The sequence below is a fragment of the Hippocampus zosterae genome, chromosome 13 (genome assembly GCF_025434085.1).
Source record: "Hippocampus zosterae strain Florida chromosome 13, ASM2543408v3, whole genome shotgun sequence".
Lineage (NCBI taxonomy): Eukaryota > Metazoa > Chordata > Actinopteri > Syngnathiformes > Syngnathidae > Hippocampus > Hippocampus zosterae.
The window spans coordinates 20,238,627-20,264,562 of NC_067463.1; the positions used below are offsets into that span (position 1 = coordinate 20,238,627).

General features: G+C 43.0%; 1 protein-coding gene across 7 annotated transcripts in view; it reads left to right on the forward strand.

The window, feature by feature from the left end:
* The first annotated feature begins 1,297 nt into the window (after positions 1-1,297).
* LOC127612901 (teneurin-3) overlaps positions 1,298-25,936 on the forward strand; it is a 205,720-nt gene continuing 181,081 nt past the window's right edge. For 4 of the 7 annotated variants that reach the window (XM_052083740.1, XM_052083741.1, XM_052083745.1 and 1 more), the window contains exons 1-2: positions 1,298-1,565; positions 13,681-13,736. The gene's annotated coding sequence lies outside the window, so the exon portion shown is untranslated. The remainder of the gene's footprint in view (positions 1,566-13,680; positions 13,737-25,936) is intronic. The other 3 variants (XM_052083742.1, XM_052083743.1, XM_052083748.1) reach the window with 1 other exon arrangement.

The following is a 25,936-nucleotide window of genomic DNA, read 5'->3' on the forward strand; positions in this document are numbered from 1 at the left end:
CCACACACATACACGCGCACACATACACGCGTACACATACACACACACATACACACATATACACACACACGCACACATTAACGCAAACACAATACACACGTACACACACGCACACGCACACATTAACGCAAACACAATACACACGCACAAACACACACGCACCCACACACATACACGCGCACACATACACACGTACACATACACACACATACACACATACACACATATACACACACACGCACACATTAACGCAAACACAATACACACGTACACACGTACACGTACACACACACACGCACACACACACACACGCACACACACACGCACACACACATACACACACACACACACACACACGCACGCACGCACACACAAACCCTCACACTCACACGCACATACGCACGCGCGCACACACCCCAACGGCACTAAATCCCCAGATGCCCCCCCCCTGAACGTGTACCTGATATCACTACGATGTTGGGGTCGGTATTCGACTTTCTCCACAACCTTTGCCCGTGTGCAGGTTGTCAGAAGCAAGCTGAAAACACCTCATTAAGTGAGCGTCTTACAATCTCGTTGCTGCTGTCGCACCTCTGCCTTCACCTGTCACCGCTAAGGGCATGTAAGTTCAATATCACGGCTGACCTCACCCCACCCCCACCCCCACCGCTCTCTATTCGAACCGTCATTCAGAGAGACAATCGCGGGCACGCGCGCGCTCGTAGTTCCCCGCGCCCTCGCGCACGCCACCTTAGCTGGCGACGTCAGGATTGGACGCAGCAGGGGGGGATCCCCAGCAGTCCGCTTCTGCCTCGCTTGGCATATCATCATCATTTTTTTTTTTTTTTTTTACCGGGATGGGAGATGCGATTGTGCCGTCGTCTCCCACTTGCAGAGGGCAGCACTTGCCTCTCGCATCGACTGGCGAGCAGCCGCCCCCCTTTTTTCTTTTTCTCTCGCTTCGACTTTATTAATGCGAATGAGCAGAGGCGAACGCTCGGTTCACCTTTTGTGACCTGAACTATACTTTGGAAGAGAGAAAAAAAAAAAACTTGAAGCGCTTGAATCTTTGTTACTTTGAGCTGTGTTTGACAGCCGTTCGGACAGCGGATTCCATCACCGCCACTCTTTCATTGTTGATTTTGAGGTGCCGCCAGCTGCGCGTACATCGCGTCGCACCGGACATGAATTATCCATCAGGCTCATCTTCGCATGGGCGGAGCTTATATTTCTAGAAAGCACACACTTTTCAAACAGGCATTTTAACGATATTAACGCTACGCGTTTGCTTTTGGGCTCATTAAGATAGCCGGAGAGCAGAATTATTTGGATGGCCACCAAAGTGCTGAAAAAGGAGGGCGCGCGTTCACAATTGGCCATTTACGAGCTTTCGCGATCTTGTTTATTTGACCTTTTGCTAATTAAACAGCGAGGAGGCGGGGGGACCGATTTTGCCAATGTGAATGGAAGAAATTTCTTTCCTTTTTCCTTTTCTTTTTTTTTTTTCGTCTTGTGTAAAGGAACCGGCCTCATAGAAGAGGAAGAGACCGCGTTGGGACGGACAGGTAGGTTAACACTTCATCACCTAATCACGAGATCGCCTAATTAAGAGATGGTTTTTTTTTTAATGTGCTAAATTACTTTCTAGAAATTGTTTGTACCTTGGGCACATGAGATGTCAATCTTCCCTAAAAAAAGTCGTTCCATGTTACATAGAGAGCTGTTTTAGAAAGGAATTATAGGATACAATAATTCGCTGAGCATCTGCCAAATACTAATATATATATATAATATATATATATATATATATATATATATATATATATATATATACTACATGCCTTCAAATCTTCGTTTTGCCATCTCTAGGATCTTTTATTTTATTTTAAATCTTACCAGATGGTGAAAATGTGTCTCTGATGTACAAGCTGTGTGTGTTCCATCAAACTACAATGAAAATAGAAGAAGTCACTCTCTTGCTGTCCTGTTATTTTAACTGCAATGTTAAAAAATCCAAATATTTATCTCAGGAAATATATATAACCGTTTTTTTCTGTCAAGGAAATTAACAGAGATCGTCCTAGCACAGTACAAATAAATGAATTGTAAGACACGGCTGTTAGATATTCAATTTGAAGTAAGATTGAGGTAAGAGAGAAAGTCGAAATGCGTCTGTCTGTGTGTGTGTGTGTGCGTGCGTGGGTACGTGCGTGCGTGCGAGAGCACGAAAGGTAAAGGTGATGTCGAAAAGCAAATTTCTACCATCGCAGAAGATGATCTCAGTCGTTGTATTATTGCCTTTCTTTTTAGAATTTTAGATTGAATAAATGAAAGGATGAAGATTCATGTTCAGAACCCTCCCCCACCCCCGCCCCCTCCAAACTTAATACACGTGGTCTGCTGCCCCGTAACATTTTTTTTTTTTGTGGTGTTTTTTTTTCTCCGTACAATGCGCAGCCGTTGTGCCCTGTGCTGCATGCATCTTGACGTTCTTGGTTGCTTAATAGTGATCTTATAAAGTGTTTTGGCCCGACATGGTGGGGAAATGCTTGAAATGCAGCCTGTCTTCCACGGATGTTAAAAAAAAAGTCCTTGGTTTCTTCTCTTGGTACTGACAAAATATATATTTTTTTATTAAATTGCCCTCAAGCTTTCTGCCTGTTTGGATACCTCAGCACAGAGTTTCAGATCTTCAGTTTATATATGGATGCAGCATTTAAGAATCTAAACTAATACGAAGGACACACACACACACACCTCTTTTAATAATTATTGTAAATTAATAAAAATAAAAAAGCACAAAGAATGCTAACTCTAAAGATGATATGAAATGTAACTTTGTCCAGACTGTAGCGTCTCGCGCCCAAATTAATGTACTTAAAAACATCGAGCATGGTGGTAGCGCTACCACACATCGTTAGATTTGTTAAATCTAATTTTATATTGTCAGCTTCCAACAATGGAAATGCAACGGAGAGCATTAGTTTCACTTCCATGGAGATGATCCTGAAATGTGCTTCAAAAAAATTGCGCTTTTATCCATATAAAGTGGGAAGTGCTGTGCATTCCTAAGGTATGAGGTCAGAAATATAAGTATGAGATAAATATGTATTTAACTTCTCCATATATGGTTGTATATTCAGCACAGCTGATATGTATTCTGATCAGTTTAAAATGGACTCCACGTAGCCAATTCACCCATCCTTACCATTTTCCAAACCGCTTAGCTTCACTTGGGTCACAGGGCGTGCAGCAGCTTATCCCAAAAGGTTCCGGGCAGTAGGCGGGTTTACACCCTGAACTGGTTGGGTAGCCAATCATTGTCGTGAAATTATTCAGTTTGTGAATCATTTCAACGTTACAACAGCAGGGGAAAAAAAAAACCTTAATAATGTTTAAAGCACTTGCTCCTGGTGTTACTTTTTTGTGTCATCATCATCATCTTTGCCAGGGGCGGTGATGTCAGAGTAGAGCAGCACCATATAAACTAGCTTCAGAATGGTAGGCTAATAACCTAGCATCAGTAACGCCCCTTGCGTTACAATGTGTCCATTTTTGCGTGTTGTCATCCTTAAATCAAAGACAAAGCATAAAAATTGTGTGATATCAAATATTCCAAATATTCCAATATTCCATGTTTTTATATATATATATACACGCACACAGTATATAGCAAGGATACTGCGCAGTACCCTCAAGCTTCCTGGCCTCTGGTAGAGGACCCGAGCTGAATGAGGGACGGACACCACCCAAGGATAGATATAGATATATATATATATGTGTGTATATATATTTATACATATATATATATGTATGTATATATATATATAATATATATATATATATATATATAGGTCAGAGCACAGTACCGCTTTTATTGTCCAGAGAGGGCAAAAATCCAAAGAAAATAATAACTATGTGTATGTATAGCACTGATGCTAGTGAACATGTCGAGTGTTTGAAATGAAAATAAATATTCTGGAATAATATTTTTACAATTTTTGTAAAATTGTATGTTAAGTTACATAAAATGATTTACATCCACTGCGAGCACAAGGGTTGAAGTGAATCCCTAAAAACGCTCTCGATATAACTGATAATTGGCTCAAAAGGTGAGGAAGAAAGGATTGTGATCTTGTTAGCGATGCCTTTTTACGCAACCTCATCTCACATCGCGTACATCACGGGAGGAGCGGTGTTGCATGTTGGCTGGGAGTGGGCGTTTTTTTCTTTGCTCCAGGTTAAAATTTCCTTTGGGGGGAAAAACGTAGTATGAAAAAATGATGGTGTTGCCTCTCGCAACCCAAGCGAAAATTGGAAACTTGAAAGTCCTAAAATGCACCATTGAATTCAACGGTGCGCAGCCGTGTATTTGTCACAATGCTTCTGTTGCGTGAACTAGCATCGACCATTGTCTCATTTATCCAGACGTTGCCTCTCCTCATACGACTTCGGGTTGAGAGGTGGATTGGGCCCTGGCCTCGTCACCAGCCAATCGCAGGGCAATGTTCGGTTTATTGAAAGTCAATTATATTTTCATTTTTTATTAGCTTTTTTAAAATAATTCTCGTAGAACCGGACTGCAATGAATACTCAAATGTACTTAATGTTGTAACATTGAAGACTCTTAATCACTCCAGGTAATGGCTCTCATCGGACAACCAAAATTCAACGCAACCATTTTCAAAAAGCCCCAAACCGAAATCTCTTTTATGATTGCGCAAGATCACGGGTGTACGCTGATACTGTACATGCATGTTAGCCCCTTTTTAGCCAAATTCGGGGAGTTATTTCGGCACGGAGCACACGGATATCGATTCAAAAAAGATTCAAGCTGCATAATACTAAAAAAAAAAAAAACGATATAAAAATGGAAACAATTTATCACATTTACGGCACGGTTTGACTGAGCAGGTTTTTTAAATAAGTTGGAAATCCTTAACAAATATATTGCGATTCTACATAATTGTAGCCCCCTACAAATCTTAATTTCTAACATCATGCTCCAGGTACAATTATTTTACAGAATAGGGGTAATTTCTCATCATTTCTCACTCCCGTCCAGGCTACGCTGTTGTAAATGCTGCAGCTTTGAGCTCTGCAGTACATTTCTCCATGCAATGTTGCACGTCCCAAAGTAATACTAGAGAACATTTTCGTCCATGATTAAGTCGTCGAAATCTTGATCACGTTCGCGCCGATGAGCATATCAAACTGTGCGGCGCCAGCCTAATGTTTGCAGTATTCACGAAAAAGATTTCAACAATCTGATCTAATGTAATGATTGATTGCATATTTATTTCAGGTTGACTTAGAGGAGCATTGAGTGTCTCCATTTTTGGACACCTACAGACCGCTTACACAACAAACAATTCAGCCAAACGTGACCAAAGTGGACTATTGCACATTTGGTGACTGGGCACCGCACACCTGCCTTGTGTGTGTGTGTGTGTGTCTGTGTGTCTGTGTGTCGTAACACATATATACATGTGTTATGACATATGTATGTATATATAATATATATATACACACACACACACGCATATATATGTGTATATACATATATATATATATATATATATATATATATGTGTGTATATATATATATGTGTATATATATATATGTATATATACATTCATTCATTCATTCATCTTCCGAGCCGCTTGATCCTCACTAGGGTCGCGGGGGGTGCTGGAGCCTATCCCAGCTGTCCTCGGGCAGCAGGCGGGGGACACCCTGAATTGGTTGCCAGCCAATCACAGGGCACACAGAGACGAACAACCATTCATGCTCACACTCACACCTAGGGACAATTTAGAGTGTTCAATCAGCCTGCCACGCATGTTTTTGGAATGTGGGAGGAAACCGGAGCACCCGGAGAAAACCCACGCAGGCCCGGGGAGAACATGCAAACTCCACACAGGGAGGCCGGAGCTGGAATCGAACCCGGTACCTCTGCACTGTGAAGCCGACGTGCTAACCACTGGACTACCGGGCCGCCGTATATATACATGTATGTGTATATATATATATATATATATGTGTGTATACACACACACACACACACACACACACACACACACACACACACACACACACACGGTCAGGTCCAAAAATACAGTGACACAGTTTTCAGGATTCCAGCTCTCTACAACACCGCCTTAGATTTGAAATGGAAAAAAAAAAAAAAATCTCTTGTACTGTTGAGGCTTGGGGTGCCGCGGCTGCTAGGTGGCTGGTAGACGTTTTTTACGTTTTTTTTTTTTTAATGTGAAAGCTTGTGTGCATTTTTGATTGGTTCCGACATCACTGATGTTTCAACGCTGTTCACCAGCAGTTCAAATGTTAAAAGGAAAACGTTTGGCCATTCATGGAAACTAGTTGCCGAATCCTACATAGTGCCTCGTTGCTTTGTGCTGCAGCAGGATCACGGCATTTGCGCTGTTGGTTCTGATTCAATTAGGACTTTGGGATCTTTTAACACAACACATTTGTCATTACGTTCTATGCTAATGTTGTGAAAACAATGTATTTAAAATGCATTTAACATTACAATAGAAAACTGCGATGATGACTTCTCTCAGCCAGTACGTATTTCAAGGTCACAAGATTAGTAATGCGCTCATTTGCATAATACAGTACGGAGTATGCTTTTAAATGAAGTTGTAAAAGTAAGGCCTGAATGGAAAGATGATAAATGAGAAAAAAATATTCCAAAATACGTTGAACTAGCAAGTTATTGACAGGAGCATGACGGTGTTTTCTTAGCTTGGATTGCTACGCTCGAATGCTGAGAATTTGACTGCATCAGTGCTTTGCATTTGGGGGCGGAGTTACATTTTTTTATTGTCACTTTTTCTCGGAAGGACCACAAAAGTTGCTAGCTTTGCACTTTGGACAATTCAGTTTGTTTCGTGAGAGTTGAAAGATGGCAGATCTAATTATCCGTCGAGTACTCAACATGCCATGAGTGATGATGAAAAAGGTATTTTGGAAGTGTTACCAGAGTAAATGAAAATTATTATTCACAGTGGAGCTAAACCCTGATTTTTTTTTTTTTTTGAAAAATCATTTGTAAGTTTAGTGAACAGACTTTAAAGCAAGGGTGTCAAACTCATTTTTGTCGCGGGCTTCTTTGGAGTTATGTTACGGGAGGGCACTTACGACAGTGAAATCGAATACATTTTTAATCATTACATTGTATTATCACGGTTATTTATTACATATGACAATTAGAAATTTTGGTCCAGATTTAAGCAAGGGTCATGGAAGTTGGCGCATGATTTGCCACATTAAAATGATGTGGCGGACCAGATCTGGCCCCCCCGGGACTTGACTTTGAAAGCAGTACTTTAAAGATTTATTTTTTTTTGGAAAAATGTTTCACAAGAATGCGAGAGTAAAAATGCAATTATTTTTTTTTCGGTTTTTGAAAGTATCATTGAAAGTGATTTATTTAACTCTGTATTTTAACACCAAGTTGTTATAAATTTGGATTAAAAATTGGAGGGAGGACTGGGTCTCTGTAAGATAATATATCCTTTATTCGTCCCACACTGGGAAAATTGTAAAAAACTGTAGCGCACAGTAACAAAGTAATCCTCATCGGTACAAACGTAACAGGCCGATGATATTCATCAATGAATGAATGTGACCAAGTAGTGCATGGTCACATCCTACATTTTAGAATATTTCCTCATTTTGTGTTGACAAAACCTCCACTTTGACCCCAGTGTTTTCAGATTGGTGTTTTTGCTTTCCAAAGGTCTCTGGTCGTGTAAACGCATCCAGAAAACATTTTCACTTTGAGTTTTAATAAAACAACAAATACATTTATTTTTTTTTGCGAGAACGCTATTGTGATATTTCTAACTGTTCTTATTTTGGGGATTATAATATTTTTGTGATAATTCTTAAGATTAATGAGACATTAAATATGGATCTGAAAGCAACAATAAAAGTATAAATTGGGCTTCTACAAGCGTAGTGATCCACATATTAAGTTGACATTTCCACAGTGATTTCCGACCACGGGCGGCCCGGTAATACTGGGTGTGCTTGATTTGTGGATTCTACAATTTTTGAGAAATAGGTTTTGTGCCCGTTTTTTCTTGCGCAAACCTTTTAGTAAATCTGGTTCAAAACGTTTTGCAAACATAAAATAATTCTTGAATTTATACACCACAGATATAAAAAGTTACAATGGAATGGGGAATTAGGTGTCATGCTTGAGACGCAAGCCTATGAACTTCAGGTATAGTGGAATCCCTCAGTGATTCGTAAGCGCAGTGGAATCTCTGAGGGATGGAAAGAGAGAACATGAATGGAAGCTGAGGGAGAAAACGGCAATTCAGGAGGAGGTGTGGGAGTAAATCCTTGCACACCTCTCAGTCATAAATATGGAAAGGAACAGTACAGCTCAGCCAGCCCTCCTACATGCAAAATGTTAGTCTGTCTTCTTGGCAGAGTGAAAAGACATCCAGCTGAGGGATAGAAACAAAACCTGTTATGAGGAGGGCAGACAAGTGAACCAAAGAGGAGGAATTAGCACGCTGTACAAATATTTGTTGTTGTTGTTTTGTTTTCAACCATAGCAAAGAAGAAAACAAAGGATCAGTGTGGACCTGGGAAGAGCCAGGAAAAATACCACAAAATATTTCACATGGACATGAGCATGGAAACAAACAAACAAACACAAACAACAACAAAAAAACATTCCAGGAAAGAGTGACTGTCTTCTTGAAAATGTTTTTTTTACATGTTGTACAGCACAGCACAGATCGATGTAAGGTTAAATAATGTCATCCTCGTCTCACCCCTCGGGTGGTGTCCGTCCCTCATTTAGCTCGGGTCCTCTACCAGAGGCCAGGAAGCTTGAGGGTTCTGCGCAGTATCCTTGCTGTTCCCAGCACTGCACATTTCTGGACTGAGCTGTCCGATGTTGTTCCCGGGATCTGTTGCAACCACTCATCTAGATTGGGGGTCACTGCCCCGAGTGCTCCGACCACCACAGGCACGACTGTCACCTTTACCTTCCAGGCTCTCTCAAGCTCCTCTTTGAGCCCTTGGTGTTTCTCGTGTTCCTTCTTTCTGATGTTTCCATCATTTGGGAGCGCGTACAGTCTTGGGTTGCTGGATTTGGGATGGAACCCTCCATGCATGGTTAGGAGCTTTCGGGTCTTAACGTCAGTGGTCTGAATCTCTTCCTTTGGCCACCTTATTATTCCTGCAGGGTATCTGCTCACTGATAGGGCATAGCTGATTACCTTTCCTCTCTAATTCACCATCCGACTACATTACTCAATCCCGAATGACATCCCGATGTCGCTGCTGTAGATCCTGGTTGTGTGGATCAGAGAATCTATGTCCCTTTCGCTCTTAGCATACAGCTTTATGTCATCCATGTAGAGTAGGTGTCTGATTGTAGCTCCATTTCTGAGGCGGTATCCATAGCCTGTCTTGGTGATTACTTGGCTTATGGGTTGAGTCCTATGCAGAACAGCAGTGGGGAGAGTGCATCACCTTGGTATATGCCACATTTGATGGACACTTGGGTAAGTGGCTTGCCATTGGCTTCAAGTGTGGTTTTCCACATCTTCATCGAGTTCGCAACGAAGGCTCTTGATCCTGTTCACCTTGTACAACTCCAAGCATTCAGTGATCCATGTGTGTGGCATTGAGTCATCGGCTTTCTTGTAATCAATCGAGGCTGTGCAGAGGTTGGTACGTCGGGACCTGCAGTCTTGTGCGACTGTTCTGTCAACCAGGAGCTAGTGTTTGGCTCCATTGGTATCTCTACCAATGCCCTTCTGTGCTTCGCTCATGTATTGATCCATGTGTCCACTTATCTCAGCTGCAATGATGCCTGACATGACATTCCATGTTGTGGAGAGACCAGTTATTGGCCGATAGTTGGATGGGACTGCACCTTTTGAGGGATCCTTTAGGATGGTTCGCCCCTTGGTTAGCCATCCTGGGTGAGTCCCATCCCTCAGAAGCTGGATCATTTGTGCTGCTAGGCGATCATGGAGTGCTGTGAGTTTCTTTAGCCAGTAGGTGTGGACCATGTCCAGGCCTGGTGCTGTCCAGTTTTTCATATCTAAGACTCTTTCCTGTATGTCTGCCACTGTATGATAACTGGGTTCTGTTCAGGGAGGTTGCTGTGCTCCTCTCTCAGGGTCACCAGCCATTGTGCACTGCTGTTATGTGCAACCTCCTTCTACTATTTGCCTTTCCAGTGCCTTTCAGTTTCCTGTCTTGGTGGGTCAGCTCTGTTGTTCGGACCATGCCACTGAGCGTACACTTTCGCAGGTTGTGTTGCGAACCGCCTGTTTATTCGTCTGGCCTCATTCTCTTTTGTGTACCGCTTTAGGCAGCTGGACAAGGCTTGGAGCCTTTGTTTGGCAGTTTCTAGTGCTTCAGGTATGGTCATCTGGATGTACCTCTTGGGTATCGGCCTTTTCATCACACCTCTCTGGGCCTTCGTCAATTGGCTCACATCTTTCTGAGCCGCCTTGATGTTAGCCTCCAACAGTCCTTTCCATGGTGGGTAACGTATCTCATGGCTCCCATGGTTGCTCTTATCGCCAAGCATCTCTAGGATCACTGATGCTGAAGCGTATATCAGCTCATTGGTTTCCATGATTGTTACGGTAGGGATCACCCTCAGTGCTGCATTCACACTTTCCATGAGACTTTCAGGTGGTACTTCACATAGCCGTTGTAATCGGTTTCTAGGTAGCCGAGCTTTCATTCTCGCCGTGATTTTAGCTTTCAGGTCAGTTGCTGCCTCGCTCAGCATTTCATTCATTGGGGCTGGCCTTCCAATCTCATCATCTGAATTCATTGGACTTTCCTCCCAATCTCTGATATGACCTTCTCCTCTGATCTGGCAGCCTGGGTCCATGGAACCTGCGTTGTACCTCATCAATCTCAAGTTGTGATAGCAGTTGCCATTTGTGGATGTTGGAACACTGAGCTACTAGTTGTTTTGTGGTCAACCGTGACTGTGGGTTTCGAAGTAACCATTTAGCCCACATTCTCTGCATGTAACCCCTCTGACTAGGGTTGCTTGAGTAATAGCATTCCAACAGCGCCATGTTATCGCATCTCGCCCATCTCCGCTTTGTTCCAGTAGCCCATTTTTCATCAAGGTGCTCTGGTTCCCCAGCACCTGACACAGACCTTGTTTTGGCCGGGTGACGTCTGAGACGGCATGTCATGATTGTGGGATTGTGGCCAACAGTAACGCCTATGAGCGTGTGGTAATTGCCACTTTGGTTTATTAAGAACGAACAGATTGCATCAGTGGTTGCATGCATCCTTCTGTCCACATTGAAGGGCATTCCAATATATACATATGAGGACAAGGCTAGGGAATTTTATTTACACCGCGATGCCTCACTTATCGTGGTAAATGGGGACCAGGACCCACCGTGATAAGCGAAAAGCCGCGAGGGAGGGTTTTTAAAAAAATATGTATACAGTATTTATACTTTAGATATTTGAGACAAAGATTAGAGCAGTACACATATTTACTTAAATATTTCATGATAAAACCTCATACAGTAATTCACATTCAACAGCGTTGCCTTCTGAGAGAGGCGAAGAGACTTGTGTTGATGGCATAGAAGGCGGCTCTGACGGTGTAGCTGCCTTTCGCCTCCAGCTAATACTATACTATACTATAGTATACCTTAGTATACTATAGTATTGTACAGTATAACATTGGGAAGTGATCACACTAACTTAACCTTGTCATACAAACCGACAGATGAACTTATATTTGGATGCCAGCGTGGGCGAGTTGAAAGCTGCTGCAGGTGTCATAGTGGTGGAGAGGTGACAGGGTGAGATGTGTCTCATTATCACTGCTAGGTGCCAACCACATGCTCCTGGAAACTCTTCAGCACCCCGCTCCAACCATTTTATCTCTCTTCCACCACTTTAAACAAATCATTGATAATTAAACTACCAATGTTCTCTGTGATATACACGATTCATATGCAGTGCATTCATCCATCCATTTTCTGTATCACTTATCTTCACTTGGGTCATGGATGTGCTGGAGCCTCTCGGAGATGTCCTTGGGCAAGAGGCAGTGTCCTTCCCGAACTAGTCGCCAGACAATTGCACTATATACAGTATATTTATCTGCATTTCCAGCTCTATCGCTTATTGTATCTACACACAGAAATATAGTCTGGTTAGCTCACTTGTAGTTAGCACTAGAAGCTAACTTTGCTGCTTACATCTTCACTCGGTCTTTTGCCTCCTGTCACTTAATTGACTCCTAGATCCCTCAGGAAAATCATCTAATCAACCATGGACTACCCAGTTAGAGGCAGAGGAGTTTGAGTCATGGCTTAACATCCTTGAGGAAATTTTTGTACATTTCTGACACATCTTGAATAACAACAATACATTGACATCCAACAGGTAATTTTAAAATGATTTCGTGATTGTGTTGCATAGGATTAAATTCATTATTTCACACATTTCGGCAAAGTGTTGGGAAGCCAAAGTATCTTTTTAAACTGTGGCCGCTCTCTTAAGCCGAACAGGGTGATCAAGGACAATTTTAACTTTCTTCTGGGCCGTGATTTGCTTTACAGCAAAGTGTTTAAACATGTTGATATTGGAATGACAAAATAAGAGCAAACCGGGATACACCCGAAATGAATCTTCAGATTTTTCTGCATGGCTGAACAATCTTGAATTGAACTGGCAAGAAAATGAAGCAACAAATGTTCTAATATCTTTAGAAATGAACAAATACAAAATTGAATGACAAACCAGAAAGGCAAATGAATTATATAGATCAGGATATATTGTCTTAGCCTGCACAAAAAAATGGCATCAACATCGACGGCAAACTGTTGACGCTGCTAGAATATTTAACATAAACAGGGTAAGAGCAGTAAATGGTAAACTATCTGAACTGTACTTTGGAGGAGTGTGAAACTGAACATTGTGGCACAGGCTCCAACACAGCTGTCAGATGGCTCAGTTTATGAATAGTGGTACAACGAGTTCAGGACTCGAGAGCAGAAATTCAAGTGTTTTGCAAAAAGAAAGATAAATCCCAGCCTCCCAGAGCTCTCAAATAAAGGCTGACATGCAAAAAGAACAAGGCAAAGGACTTTTTGCACAGGGAATATAAAGCCTTGTGAAGGGATTTTAAAGTTGCAGTTCCTTACAAAGCGGGGAAATATCTCACTCACGTGTCAAAATTGGAAATGCCTCAATTATTGGCTGATCACTTTAGTTCGTACATAGCCATGTTTGGGAGCTTTACATTATGTGTTTTCCCGGGGGAAAAAGTCTTCAAAATATTGAAGAGTGAAATGCATTTTCAGTAATTTATAAAAAAAAAAATTGCCTTTCCTACGATCTGCTCCCAAAGATGTTAATTTGAAAAAAAATTCACCTTTGGTGATAACTGACTGACATTAGTAATTTAAATCAGTGCCACTGCAGAAGTGTATTATTCTCTCAAAGAGAATAATTTTCTAAATATCAGAAGGTATGATCAGTTGCTGTTTTTTTTTGTATTTGCATCCATATTTTTTCAAACATTTTCAATATTAAAATTTAGATACTCGTCCTCTCTCAAGAATGATCACCTGACAGCAATTAATACCCTTCCGTTTTATGTCCCTGTCTTTTTCACTTTTTAGTTTTGGAAGTGCTTGGTGGTCCACTGCTCTTCAACTGCTAGACCATGTTTAAGTTGGTAAGTTAAAACAACCTCCAAAAGAATCCATCTCTGTACTTGTGTCTATTCTTACAATAATTTTCAATGTCTGTTATTCACCATGCAATGTATAGTGCCGTTTATTTCTATTGATTTTCTCTCAATTTGTCCCATTAATAATGGAAAAGATTAGAGTCAATTTTCTCTCAATTAGTCTATTATTCTCAGTTGCATTAAAAAAAAACATCTATGTACTCTGCAATTTGAACCAGTGCAGGGAAGAAGTGATTGTGATAAAAGAAGGGCATAAAACAATGAGAGGAGAAGGAAAATTAACATACGAATGAATTGCCAATTTCTGGTTTTGTCAAGTGTGGTAGGCAGCTCTTGACAAAAATCTGTTTCCGCTGAAGCACTTTGAGAGCTGCTTTGGCGTATTGTAGCGCATCGTGCATAAATCTTGAATGAATGAGGGTGGTTGCTTGGCGTTGAACGGAGCATGACTTGATCACTTTCCTTTTTACACAATTCAGAATATTTTGACCACCTATGAGTTGATTGTACTGCTGTTGCATTGTATGGTAATGTAGCTGTCCAACACCAAGACAAATGTCTGTATGATGTTTACTGAAAGCAGCAGAACACATCAGTACTTTGGCCTGAGTACACCAAAATATAAAAAAAATAATGCAAGTCCATGATTTAATTTCTAGTTTTGTAACAAGGTACATGTGGTTATCGGAGATATTGCCTGCATTTGAGTGTCATCACATTTTCTCTGTGCAAGATACACATTGTGACTTTTCACACAGTATATGAAGTGCCATTTATTCTGCCCTCAAGCTCCTATCCCACAGGGGGCTGAACATTTGCTGCTCTCGGCAAAGATAGTGAATGATTGCTCACGTCAGGGCTTGTCACACGTTCAAGGTCGCAAACGTTTGCCAAATGTCCGTCAGACTTTCGCCAAGAGTTTTGGTGATTTTTCTTTTCGCAAGGAAATTTTTAACATGCTCAAAAGTCACTTGCGACAAGAAAAGTGCACCGAAGCAGGATCCAATGACGATTGTAGGACATGCATTGAGAGAGAGACGGGCAACTGGCCAGGCTGTCCGTGGCATGGACAAGCGACTACCGCAGCAGTCCTCGTGGACCAGTCTGACATAGTCGCATAGTCAGATGAATAGGGCAATGGTCCATACAGGCCCGCTTCAACATGGACACATGACTGGCACTGCGGTTCGTATTGCTCAGTCACGACTTGGACAGGCAACTGGCCTGGCAACCGATACAGCCATGACGTGGACAAGTGACAGGTGCCACGATCAGACCTACCCAGTCCTGGCATGGCAAGCCTGGCCAAGCTGTGTGAAATTGGACAGGCACCTGATGCGGCGGACCGGGTGGACCAGTCGGTAAATGGCCAGCCGACAGGTTACCCGTCAGGACATGGTTCAGCGACTGAGCCATGAGCAGTCGATAAGCTGGTATGAGCGCCAGAATAGTAATGGGGGGGAAGTGAGCTGCCCTGTCACAGTAACAGGGACTGTGAGCTGCCTTAGTTCAGGTCCATGGGCTGTGAGCTGCCGCAGCACAGAAATTGTGTCTGCATTTGCCTCTTCAGCCTGTCACTGGACAGCTTGGTCAACAGGCTGATGGTAATGACAAGCAGACAGATGGCGTGTAAGGCACTGGCATGTAGGGCAATGCTATGCACCTTCCACTGGGTCCTTTGGTCTGTATTTGTTTTTTTTTTGGTGCATTCTCAGGATTAGGTTTTCATGGTAGTGGTGGTAAAAGGTCGAGGACCCAAGTGGGGGCAATCAGGGAGTCAAGGCAAGAGTGCAGAATGTATCTCGAAGGATTCATTTGCAAAACTCAAAAAGTACAACAAGGCACACGAAATAATCAACACACGTCATTAACAAAGTCCAAAAAAGAAACAAGATACATTGTAACAAACACAGATAATAGACTCGGCCCGACAGAAAACATAAACCTAGGAAACATGATGTATGACAACAATGCACAGACTAAATGAAAGCAGGAAACAACACACACACACACACACACACACACACTAAAAGCATGGGGCAATGAGGCCACTGGGACAAAACATGATTGGCTCAATGAAGTTGATTGGGAGACACTGATTGAGGTACAGGGCTGATGAGAACATCTTTCGATGGAAACCCAAGCATAAGACAAGACATGAATGAACAAAGGACACAGGAAAATGACAACAAAATCTAAATTTAATCTCAACAAAGTTAAGAAAAATACAAGTGACATTGTAAGATATTAATATGTAATTGTATTCATTGTCGTGTGTTTGTTGGTATTGAACTGTATGTGATTATACAAAACTAAGAAGTGTGTAATATTGTGACTAGTTCATCAACTAATTGACGTTGTCAAAATATTAAACAAAGCTCTTATTATTGGCTGGATTATGTGTAGTGTTAAACAGTATGAGATGAGTTTGTGATTTTCAATCAAAAATGAAAAAAATAACTCCCAAATTGAGGCAGGAAATGTGTGAAAGGTTAACTCCTAGCATGTGAACTCCAGGAAGACCTCAGATCAAGATCCTTTGTATTGTATACAATTTTACCTCTGCATTTAACCCATCACAGATGTGAACACTGCAGAAACATTCCATTTGTGACACACACAAGAGCAGTAGGCAGCTTTACAGCCCCCAGGGAGCAATTCAAGTCAGGTGCCTTAATAAAGGATACCTCCGTTGTGAGTTCCAAGGGTAAATTGATCCTGGAGCCCCCTCAGTTACGGGCCACATTCTTAACCACTCATCCAAAGATGCCCAGCACAGGGGTTGAATTCACAGATCTCCAGCTGTGACATTGGGCCTCATTCATGAACCATTCTCAAGAACAAATTAGCTCTCAGTCCCACTTTTATAGAAGAATGTGATTTCCCCCATGTGTTCATAAGAACTCACCATAGAATACCGATCATCGACCAGAAATGTCTTGGGGTATTTTCTATGGTTCTACTACCCTAGGATTTGAAACTCACAGACTCATGCATGCAGAGAGATACACAAACAAAGACATTCTCAATAAGAGAGAGAGTGTGTGATGAATGCAACTGTGCACGGGAGTCGTTGGGGGTGTCTGTGCGTTGCTCAAAGGTAGCTCGGTGGTCCTCTTGAAGACAAGTATCTTTCGAGCAACTACAAATCTACACTTTTCATCTTCCGAGCCGCTTGATCCTCACTAGGGTCGCGGGGGGTGCTGGAGCCTATCCCAGCTGTCTTCGGGCAGTAGGCGGGGGACACCCTGAATCGGTTGCCAGCCAATCGCAGGGCACACAGAGACCAACAACCATCCACGCTCACACTCACACCTAGGGACAATTTAGAGCGTTCAATCAGCCTGCCATGCATATTTTTGGAATGTGGGAGGAAACCGGAGCACCCGGAGAAAACCCACGCAGACCCGGGGAGAACATGCAAACTCCACACAGGGAGGCCGGAGCTGGAATCGAACCCGGTACCTCTGCACTGTGAAGCCGACGTGCTAACCACTGGACTACCGGGCCACCCTAAATCTACACTTCATCCATAATGGTCGATATTTTCATTAGTTTTTTTTGTTTTTTAATCTATGGCGCGTCTTTTCTTTTTTTGTCCAGATTGCATTGGATGAGTACTTCTTCAGAAATTATTCCTCACAAATAAACATAATCTCAACATTTTTAGGGCATTGGAAATATATTGCATATTCTATAACATAGATTTATCACTATATAAAACCTACACCAGTGATGTCACCTGACATCTATCGAGAGGTAAGAAAACCAAATGACATATTCAATAGACCTGGTAACAGTACAAGGTAAACAGACCCACTGCTCCCTCATTGCTGATGACACCAAGTCAGGGTACTGTCTTTTGAGCCGACTCACCGCCAATTCTCCTTTGTGACAACAAGCAGAGAAATCTGATTCTGACTCTTGGCCCGATACGATCATCAACACTGAATAGCTAATATGTGGATGTTTTTCAGAAAACTTAATATAGGACATGTATACAGACCCTCTTCAAGATCTGGACCTACTACTTGGAATATTGTGAATTTCAACTGCAAAAAAAAAAAATGAATGGCAAAGAAATCAGTGAGATCTTACTGTTGTGGGCCCAGTTTTATTGCACCACGCTCCAGCGGAATAAGCCCCCGCCCCTGATCCCAGCTGGGCAGCACTCACACCATACTATCTTTGTGCACCATCATACAATGCTATACAAAACTGAATAACTGCAGCTGTTCTGACTTTTTTGACTCATTATGTTTGTGTTTTTTTCTAATGTGCAAGGTGGCTGTTATCAGTTACAGCTAACGGGCGGAATGCTTGTATTGAATCTAGGATGCATTCATGACCTTATACATAAGCAATCTTTCTGGGCTGTGTCCGGTATCTTGCAGCTGTGTTAGTGCCGTGGAAGTCTGGTGCTCTTGAAGATCTGTGAACTTATGTGTGTCCCATGTGTGCTCAACTGTACAAACGGTTGACTGTCAGTGTTCCATGGCAAGGACAACTTTGGTCCTCATGCTGGCCATCGGGATCCAAGGATGCTTGGCCAAGATTAATTATGTCCTGATCGCCCCTACAAGGGTTATGTTACATTGATGTGATGAGGGGTAAGGGATAGTTTAAAAAAAATCAATCAACTGATTTTTTTTTTTGTTTCAAAAATGTCCCCAGTGTGATTATTAAAAATAATTTTTACTTGAATTACCCTTTAACAAGCTGTAAGTTACTTTGATGTTGCATGTTGAGGTATTTTACAGATGGAGATGTATAAATATGTTTTGTTGTTTTTAAAAAATATTGTTTTCAAAGGGCATGAGAAAATAGGGAAATTGAGTGCAAATTTGTAAAAGTGATGCGTTTTATAAAGTTATGTCAATAACATACTGATTGAAATCATGTTTTTTTTTTGTCATTATCGGTCACTGCTACGAGATCAAGGAATTATCTCACCGATTAGGCTGCCATTTGTGCTATTTCCATGAACGGAATTAACCTCCCATAATCCGCATCTGACATTTTCACCAGATGGACTTGAATTGAATGAAAATGCGTTTGCATACAAGACCACTCAGTCCCCTGACTCCTCACATTCCAATTTTACAGGTGATGTCATTATCTTTCTGGCGCAGACAAAAAAAATTAAACATGCTAAAATGTAGAAAGGTTAAATAGTCCTTTCAGAACAAATGTGAAATACCACAACGTATGTTGTGTATTTGTTCGTGGGGTTGCAACAAGTGGACAGGAGGAGGGGCTCCTTCTCTGACAAATAAATAAATGAAGAAATAAAAAAGGTTCAACATCACTACTTAATCTGGTGACTGGTGGTTTAGGTCAGTGTGTTGGCTGCTAAATGCTATCTTGGTTAACATTTCAACAGCTGGAAACAATTCAGTCCACTCCGAATATACTCCAACTTCCTCGTTCCCACTCCCCTTAACGTGTTCCCTTTTTTTGTGGAGGAGCATGGGCTTGACTCTCTGACTGCCTCCTAGATGACCAAGCTTCTCACCCTATTTCTAAGTGAGAGCCCATACACACAAAAAACAAATTTCAGACTCATTCTTTTGGTCATGACGTAGGTGAGGGTAGGAACAAAGTTTGACCAGTAAATCAAGAGCTTCACCTTTCAGCACATCTCCTTCTTTCCTTCTTCACCATTACAGACCGCATCACAGCAGATGCTCCACAAATCCGACTGTCGATATCCCTCTTCATCCCGCTCTCAATCGTGAAACGATCCCAAGATACTTGAACTCCTCCACTTGGGGGAAGTATCTCATCCCTGACACAGAGAGGGCACAAAACCTTTCTCCAGCTGAGGACCATGGATTCAGATTTTGAGGTGCTGATTTGCATCTCAATCATTTTCATCCCAATCACATGGACATTGAGGAGAGTGCCTTGCCTTGGTGGATTGGTGGTTATATTTTAAGAATGGAAACCGTATTATTTGTTTCATCTTCATAGGCATCATACTCCCCTGCCTCTCTGGTCAAGTCTATTCAGGGATGTTGAAGAGCTGTGTCCATTGGCTAGTTGCTAGTTGTACCAGCTTGACACCCTTGACAGAGTTCAATCTTCATAGGTTTTGTGGAAACCTATGAAGGTTCAACACTACTCCGTGTAGTGTTGAACACCCTCAACCGTATCGCTCAGGGAATACGGTGGGTGTACATGCAAACTCCGGCCAGAACCGGAATCGAACCCTGTGCCTCATATGCAGTATACATATATATTAGAGCTGTCAGTTTTTATTGGCATCAATTTAAATGAATTTTATCGGGATTACATTTTTTCTCGCTGCGTGACTGCGATCTGCTGCGGAGGCCTGCTCGATCACCGACCCCCCACTCCCGCAACCAGCCCGTAGTGGAAGCGCCACAGACGGAATCTAAGGAAGCAGAAGAGGGGGAAGCGCGGAGGTATTCGGGCTCGCCTAGCAGCTAACCCTCATCGACCGCCTATCCCGACCATCACGCTGGCCAACGTCCACTCGCTGGATAACAAACTGGACTATATCCGCTTACTTCGGATAACTTCCAAAACCGTGAATGACTGCTGCGTCTTTGTCTTCGTGGAGACATGGTTCAACGACCCGGCCCGGCCTGGGCTATTCAGCTAGCCCTGCTAACGTGCTACCGTGCAGATAGAGAGCTCGTCGAGGGGGTGGAAGACTAGCGCCGGGGGACTCTGTGTTTACATCAGTGATGCCTGGTGTCGTGACGCGTTGTGGTTTGCAAGCGCTGCGCACCAACGGTGGAGTCTATGATTATCAAGTGCCGTTCTACCTGCCGAGTGAATTTTGTGCCATATAGCTGCTAGCATGATACATCCCCCCCCTGGTTCAACCAACAGCAGGAGTCTGGCTCTGTCTGAACTCCATTAGCACATCAGTGAGCAGCAGACAGCCCACACTGACGCCTTTCTCATCTTTGCTGGAGATTTCAACCATGCAAACCCCAAGAGCGTGCTTCTTGGTCACATCAACTTTCCCACAAGAGGCACAAATATTCTAGACGTCTACACTACAATCAGAGGATCCTACAAAGCCCTGTGGAGGTGCCACAGTGGAGAGGGCGAGCTACACCAAGTTCCTGGGAGTGCACATCTCTGAATACCTGTCCTGGGGCCACAATACCTCATCACTGGCCAAAAAAGCCAACCAGTGCCTGTACTTCCTCCGCAAACTAAGGAGCGAAAGAGCCCCGCCCCCCATCATGCAGACATTTTGTACAGGCACGATTGAGAGCATCCTGTCCAGCTGCATCACTGTGTGGTATGGCGCTTGCACTGTGTCCTGCTAAAAGACTTTGGAGCGCACCGTGAAAGCAGCTGAGAAGATCATTGGTGTCTCTCTACCCCCCCACTCGTGGACGATTACTACTCCCGTCTGACCCGCCAAGCCATCCGGATCGCAGGTGATGACCCCGACCCACCCATCTCACAGCCTCTTCGGCCTGCTGCCGTCAGGGAGGAGATTGCGGAGTCTCCGTGCTGGAACCAGCAGGCTCAAGAACAGTTACTTCCACCAGGTGGTCAGGAGACTCAACTCTGTCCCTGCTCTGCCCACACACCCTGCCCTCTGCCTCTGCCCTACCCCCGCCTCCTGTCACAGACTATGACCCTGCCCTCAGCATCCGACATCTGCGTATTGCACACTGCACAACCTCACTTTACCCACAATAGTCACAAGTGCCATTGTTGATATTGTTGATACTCTTCAGATTACATATTATGTCTTTTTATACAGTGTAGTTGCTATTTTATCTTAGCCGTGTGTGTTTAATGCACAGCATGTTTGCACTGAGGATTTAGAGGAAGAAATTTCATCCGTGCTGCATCTTATACATAAAGCATATTTGACAATAAAGATGACCTTGACCTTAACCATGACCTTGATGGTGTCATGGTATACTTGCCTAACTTGGTGGTATACAGTGATATCATAGGAACAAGAGGTTTTGACATTTTTTAGAGAATATCCTCCCTCCAACTGTCACTCCTTTTCCACTTCTCGTCTCCATTTTAATCTGACGGGAGAGAGAGGGGATTAAGTGAGTGTTAGAGAAAGTTAGATGATGGGAAAGGGAGTCAGAGATTAAGTAGATTGCACTTGTGAACTCCTTGGAACTCAGGTCAGATTACATGGGATAGAGTAGGAGAGCAAATGAAGGACTAACAATGGGAAGAGGACATATAGTAGCAATTAAAAAAAAAAAGACAATATTAGAATATGGTGAAGTTTAAGGATTGTTTCGTTTAATTTCTTTGGCGCTTTTGGGATGGCCAAAAGGTAAACAGAAAATTTGAGGTAAGATTCAGATTCAAAGATGATATGACAATATTGATAAAAAGTTTAGTTTCTGTCAGTTTAATTTCTGAACTTGAATCCGCATTTGGACCTCTGTTCATGTTTCTTCTACTGATAGCTTTGTTTCTTGCTTTGTCATCTATATCCATTGGTCAATGATTGAAGGCGGCATATTTTATCTTCAACATGGACGAGAAATCAACCATTGCTGCAAATATCACTCACAGGTTCACCCTTCATCCACACCAACCTGTTTGGATGAGTTACTTCGCCTTTTTCACTTTTGCTTTCATCCTCGTTTGATCCCTCTTAAAATTTATTGAACACCCAGACCAAAAACTCAACAGCCACCTCGCCCTAGTTCTTCCAGAATCCCACAGGCATTGTTGTCAAGACCAACTATAAATTTTTCATCCTATTGATTGCCTTTCTAACCTGACATTCTAATCATTGCTACTTGCTAGCCCAGAGCAATTGCCACTTCTACTCCTGCTTCTCTCTTTGTTCGCATTCATTCGCAGTATCTTTTCCGTACATCTACAACATTACGACAACCACACATTTCGATCTCTATCTTTGATGCATGTCGTGTTCACATCTCGGCCTTTTGGGCCCAGGTGGACAGATCTTTCTCTGTCAAACCCAGCATACAAGTCATCAAATGCCTCTTGTTTGGCTTTTGCTATTTCTGCGTCACATCTCCCTTTATTCTTGTCTCCTGCTCTCATCCTTCTCAGTGCACTTTTTGTTCCACCATGAAATCTCCCTCCCTTTATTATCAAATGACACACGAGCTGAAATTCAGGGGATGCATCTTCCAAAGGACCCTGCGCAGGCGGGTGCTGGAGCCGATCCCAGGCATTTTCGGGGAGTAGATGGGGGACACCGGGACTGAACCGGTTGCCAGCCAATCGGAGGGCACACAGAGACAAATCACCATAAATGATCACACCCACACCTAGGGACAATATCGAGTTTTCAATCAGCCTGCTATGCATGTTTTTTTGGAATGTGGGAGGAAACCGGAGTACCCGGAGACAACATGAAAACTCCACACAGGGAGGCCGGAGCTGGAATTGAACCTCTGCACAGTGAGGTCAATTCACTAATCACTGGACCACCGTGCCGCCCAGGAAGGCAGTAAGGCTAGAAGCCTTGGGGAATGCCTTCAAATGATTTCAAATTACTTTTGTGTACACCAGGGGTGCCCAAACTTTTCGGATCGAAGATCTACTTTTCGATCAACTAACCTCCAGGGATCTATCCTTACGGCACGCACGCACGCTCGCACGCGCACACACACACACACACACACACACACACACGCATGCCATGATGAGAAACAGCCTGAAACTGAGGCATGCGACGCACTTTTACAACCTGTTAACTATTGTAGCTCACACATACCGTTTTAAAGTGCTTCCCTGGACCCTCCTAGATTCCTATTCTTTGCCCGTGCCCTATTTACCTGCTTTATTTTATTTTTAAAAATATTTTTTGGTGAAAATGAGATTGATAAGATGATTAGGGTTCAGCGTACATGAACACCAAAAAAAAATATGTTACTAACATGTACAAAGACACACAAATGGTAGTTTGTTTGTTTTTTCTCCTCGACACTCTTCGGATCTACTTGGACCTGTCTTAGATCTACCGGTAGATCAGGATCTACCTAATGGGCACCCCTGGTGTACACACTTTCTTGTACCTCAATTGCAACTGCAATTAAAGGAGACAATCGAGGTGGAAAGAGCCCACCGCACGGGGAGACACGAATCGGGAAGACCTCGACCAAGGCCAGTCGTGGTGAAGTTAGAAAAATATAAGGACAAAACAATGATACTAGAGAGCAAAATACTTACAAGGTACCAAAATCTACATTAATGAAGATTACACATATATTGGACGTCAAAAAAGAAAATAATTGCTTCCAAAGCTAAAAGCGGCACGTGAAAGAGGGGAAATTGCCTACTTGAGGCACGACAAACTCATCGTCCACCCCGGCACCAGGACTCCAATTCAACGGGCTCGACTTCAACATGCTGAGAGCTGGTTACCACCAGACAAAACTTGGACTAAATAGAGATCGGAAACAAACAACACAAACATGGACTTTAAAATCAAATCATGGGATTTATATCAGAATAAACCGCAATTTGCCCCTTCAAATGCGATGCATTTTCTGCCTGCTAATTTCAAACCACGATGAAACACAGCAAGCTAAACACTGACAGACAAGGGTGGTGGAGTTAGTTGTAACATGTTTCACAAGTGTTAGAACCAGCCCTCTTACATATCGCTCAGAGCGCTTTCTTTATTTTAATATTTTTTTACAGAATGCCTAGGGAGCGGAAAAGAAAGACTGCATGACAGAGATGTGCATGCTGGTGGTTTTAAAAAAGCCATCTGATGAGGTCACAAAGAAGGGCAAATCTGTCAGAGTAGTCACAAAGACACACGGGCGTTGCCACGTAACACAGAGCAGATACTACAAAATGACCGCAGAAGCAGAGAGACCTGGAGGCCAATGATCCTCCCGGTGTACTTCCGCCAATGGATGGCATTGTCTCAACGTTGCAAATGATACCTGGTTAAAGATGAATCCTGCCAAGACGACGACGATGTATGACATTTAAAGTATTGCGAGGTCTCCTCTACGTGCTGATGCAACATCCATCCATCCATTTTCTAATCTTCTTTTCCTTGTAAGATGGGTCGTGGGTGTGCTGGAGCCTTTCCGACCCGTCTTTGGCCAGTAGGCGAGGTAAAACCCTAAACTGGGTACCAGCCAATGGCAGGGCACACAGAGACAAACAACCATCCGCGCTCACACCTAAAGACAATTCAGTGTTCCATTAACCTGCCATGCATGTTTTTGGAATGTGAGAGGAAACCAGACTACCCGGAGAAAACCCATGCAGGCACGGGGAGAACATGCAAAAAGCACACCGGAAGGCTGGAGCCGGAATCCAACCCTGCACCTTTCTATTGTGAGGCCGATACGCTAACCAGCCGACATCGCGCCCTTGCCGCTGCAACACCCCCCAAAAATTTGGCCTTTTCAGCCGCACCCTCCATCAACTCATTTAGGGACTTCCCCCTCGAACCTGAATAAACCTTTTTGAAGTGGGACATGTTTTTCTAATTGTTACATTTTCGCCCAGCATTGTGTTAAAACCTACCCCAGTAACTAATTGTGATTATTATTATTATTATTATTATTATTATTATTATTATTATTAGGGCGGCCCGGTAGTCCAGTGGTTAGCACGTTGGCTTCACAGTGCAGAGGTACCGGGTTCGATTCCAGCTACGGCCTCCCTGTGTGTGAGTTTCCATCTCCCCGGGCCTGCGTGGGTTTTCTCCGGGTGCTCCGGTTTCCTCCCACATTCCAAAAACATGCATGGTAGGCTGATTGGACGCTCTAAATTGTCCCTAGGTGTGAATGTGAGCGTGGATGGTTGTTCGTCTCTGTGTGCCCTGCGATTGGCTGGCAACTGATCCAGGGTGTCCCCCCGCCTACTGCCCAAAGACGGCTGGGATAGGCTCCAGCACCCCCGCGACCCTAGTGAGGATTAAGCGGTTCAGAAAATGGATGGATTATTATTATTATTATATATATCATCACCCTTCCCTTTGCAGTTGCCCCTTGGATTTTTAACTGCGCTCTGCCTCAAACTTCTGGGTGTTGATTTGGGTGTCTGTTGTAATGACATCAAATTCATTTGTCACAATCAAAACGTTTTTTCCATCTCTTTCAGTTTTTTGTCAAGATTAACCAGGTGAGCCCTCTCCTGACATTTTTTTTTTTCGGTCTATCTCTCATGACCCACAGATATGACCTAAATGAGAAACCATAGCTAAGTGT